This window comes from Equus caballus, chromosome 19 (assembly GCF_041296265.1).
Source record: "Equus caballus isolate H_3958 breed thoroughbred chromosome 19, TB-T2T, whole genome shotgun sequence".
Lineage (NCBI taxonomy): Eukaryota > Metazoa > Chordata > Mammalia > Perissodactyla > Equidae > Equus > Equus caballus.
Window position 1 is genome coordinate 64,446,933 of NC_091702.1, and position 3,668 is coordinate 64,450,600.

A 3,668-nucleotide genomic window follows, 5' to 3' on the forward strand; every position below is an offset into this window, starting at 1 on the left:
TCAATAATCAAAAGGCAAATGACCCAATTAAGAAACAGGCAAAAATTCAAATAGACACGTCTCCAAAGAAGATATACAGATGACCAATAAGCACATGAAAAGACACTCAACATCATTAGTCGTTAGGGAAACGCAAATCAAAATCACAATGTCATACCACTCGACACCCACTAGGATGGAGGGTTATAATAAAAAAGACAGACAATAACAAGTGTTGGTGAGGACTTGGAGAAAGTGGAACCGTCATATATTGCTGGTAGGATTGTAAAATGGTGCAGACACTTGGGGAATCCGATTGGCAGTTTCTTGAGTAGTTAAATATAGAGTTAGCATATGATCCAGCAATTCCACTCCTAGGTATATACCCAAGAGAACGAAAACATGAGTCCACACAGAACTGTCATACACGTGTTCATGGCAGCATTATTCATAGTAGCCTGAAAGTGGAACCAACCCAAACGCCTGTCAGCTAATGACCGGATAAAGAAAATGTAGCATATCTGTACAGTGGAATGCTGTTGGGTTGTGTTATGGACTGAACGTCTGTGTCTCTCCCCCAGATTCATAAGAGGAAGCCCTTATCTCCTTGTGCTGATATGAGGAGGTGGGGCCTTGGGGAGGTAACTCAGTTAGATGAGGTCATGAGCGTGGGGCCCGGTGACAGGGCTCCTCATGAGAAGCTTCCTTGTAAGAGCTTCCTTATAAGAAAGGAAGAGACAGCGGAGCTGCTTCTCTACCGTGTGAGGACACAGCGAGAAGGTGGCCATCTGCAAGCCAGGAGGAGGGCCCTCACCAGGAACCAGATCTGCCAGCGCCTTGCCCTTGGACTTCGCAGCTTCCAGAACTGTGAGAAACAGACGTCTACTGTTTAAGCCACACAGTCCATGGTATTTTGTTCTAGGAGCCTGAGCTGACTAAGACACGTCACGAGAAGGAATGACATAGTGATACACACTACACATGGATGAACCTTGAAACCATTATGCTAAGTGAAGACGTCAGACACAAAAGGCCACCAAAAAAAGGAAAAAGAAAAGAGAAAAAAAACGAGCAGAGAGGGAGCAGGTCTGTTAAAACCACCTCAGATCAGCTAATAGCGATCTGCTTGGGCCTCGGTGCTGCCGCTCACTTCTGACACAGGAGAGGTGAGAGAGATCAGAACATCCCCCTCAGAAGCGGGCAACTGTTTGCACACACGGGGCCGCCCTGGGTCTGCCCCCGACATGCTGGGTCAGAGGCACCTGCTTAGACGAGTGAGCCAGGAAGAAATCTTGACGAAACCAGTGTGATTAATACCTGAATCTTGTGAGCACTGCCTTTGGTTTTTTAAAAACTGTTTCAACAGTCTTGTCTGTACTTGAACAAAATTTCTTTTTAGCAAGAAAAAGCATGCAAGTAATTAGACTTAATCGAATAGACTGGCTTCTTTGTTCTAAAAGCACTTGCAACAAAACTCCACCTTCTTTTAGGGGGATGGTCGCAATCCATAATTACTGAAACCTCTTGTTCCATCTAAGAATAATGGCAAGTGTCATGAGGCTACTTTTTAAATATTTTTAAAATTTATTTCTTTTATTGTGGTAACATACACATAGCATAAAATTTACCATTTTGACCATTTTTAAGTGTATAGTTCAGTAGCATTAAATACATTCATATTGTTGCATATGAGGCTACTTTTTGAACTTTATCTTTTACTTGGTCATTTTTTTCCTTCAAAATATAAGAGTGGGGGCTGGCCCCGTGGCCGAGTGGTTAAGTTTGTGCACTCCGCTTCAGTGGCCCAGGGTTCACCAGTTCAAATCCTGGGCACGGACCTAGCACTGCTCATCGAGCCATGCTGTGGTGGTGTCCCACATAGAAGAACTGGAAGAACTTACAACTAGGATATACAACTGTGTACTGGGGGGATTTGGGGAGAAGAAAATAATAAAACAAAAAAATGGAAGATTGGCAACAGATGTAAGTTCAGGGCCAATCTTCCTCACCAAAAAAAAAAAAAACAGAGAGAGAGAGAGAGACCAGTTCTCTTTGTGACACTCCTGTGTCACTTCTGCACATCCATTTCAGTGAGGGTCAATGTCCTCCTAGAGAGAGCTCTGGCATCAATAAGATAATTCTGAATTACTTCATCTACTACTTCTTAGGTAGGTTATGTGAAGTCTGGATTAGCAAATTCTGGATGAAAAACGATCCCAAGGATCTGCCATGACCAACGTCAATGGAAAATTCTTTCTTTAAGATTGCCTTCATTGCAGTATACTGTTAATCCGCTTGGCCCATCGGTGTCATACTTGTTAAATTCTTTTGCTAAATCTGGGCAGACAGAACTATGGCACTCCTTACTTCCATAGCTGCTTCCAGGGGCTGCTCTGGAGGAATTCCTGCTTCTCGGCCTCTGAGCAATTGCTGAATGAAATACGTTACAGCTCGCCCTGTGATTGGAACGTGCTTACCTCAGCTGCCAGTCACATGCTCTGCAGCCACAGGACGGACAGGAGTGACACCGTCTTCTCTGTCTGCTCCATAGCAGTCACTATCAGTTCTCCTGCTTGTTTTGAGGTTCAGGATGCTGTTAATGCAAGAACAGCCCGCACAGCCGTGTGCAGGCCTGGAGTGTTGAAGGACGCAAACAGTATTTCAGCGGCGTATTCTGTTTTCTGGAGTATTCAGTGGCGGTTTAATCAAAAGAAAGTAATGACTTTCAGGTTCTTCCTTGAGTATTTAAAGAACGCTTGCTCCGTAGACTTTTCCATCAAGGGACAGTCTCCGACTACGCCACGGTGAGCAGCCACTTCAGGGTACATGTGGCTTTTCTATGACTTCACCCCAAGTAAAGAAGTCTAGGACGTCGACCCTCTCATCGCCCTCTTTGGCACTTAATGGCCCACTTTTGCTGACTCCTTGATAGCAATACATAAAAAGACAATAAACTGTGCTTCCGTGTTTCCAGCGTGTTCCAGTTTTGCACACTCGGGGCCACAGTCCACCTCGCCAGCTGGTAGCTGCCCTACCATCTTCCTTCTGCTCCTGCTGCCGTCTGGTCTGTGCTGGCTCGGTTCTGAGATTGACGGCAGGGCGTGGGGACTATCTAACCCTTCATAGCTGGACTACCTTCTCCTACAACTTCCTCCTCTCACACTGCCATCCTTAAGATGGCCACAGGTGCCCACGCTCCAGTCAGACCCAGGCTGGCTCACACCGGAGTGCTCTGTAAGATTGTTTAGAAATGGAAGTTATAGGGGCAGCAGGAGAAAATTTTGATTTCTAGGTTTTCTTTGCCTCATTGTTTATCTCAAAAGACCTAAAAATCCAGCTTAGCCTAGAATACAGTGTCACCTTCAATTTTGACAAGAATCTAATACAGGTAGGTTAGAAATCGAGTATGAAAAAGAGCCAGATGGACGCAGTGCCAAGGCTACGATCCCTTAGGAAAATGAACAGGATGGAATGGGTGAGATCACGGACGATGCAACTCGGTGTGGTCACCAATCGAATGTTCAGGTTGAATCCACTGGTAGAAGGTGACGTGTCTGGAGGAAGACGGGGGAGGAGAGAAGTTAGGCACGCTGAGGCAGGTGGGTTGTGGCAGGTTACTGCAGGAAGTGTATTTTCACCAGCAAGCTCCCTGGGCAATGCTCTCAAACCCAGATCCACATCTGAGTGAT

General features: G+C 45.6%; 1 pseudogene; it reads right to left on the bottom strand.

Moving 5' to 3' along the window:
- Positions 1-2,047: 2,047 nt before the first annotated feature.
- Positions 2,048-3,017, bottom strand: LOC100072230 (actin-related protein 3 pseudogene; annotated as a pseudogene).
- Positions 3,018-3,668: the final 651 nt, after the last annotated feature.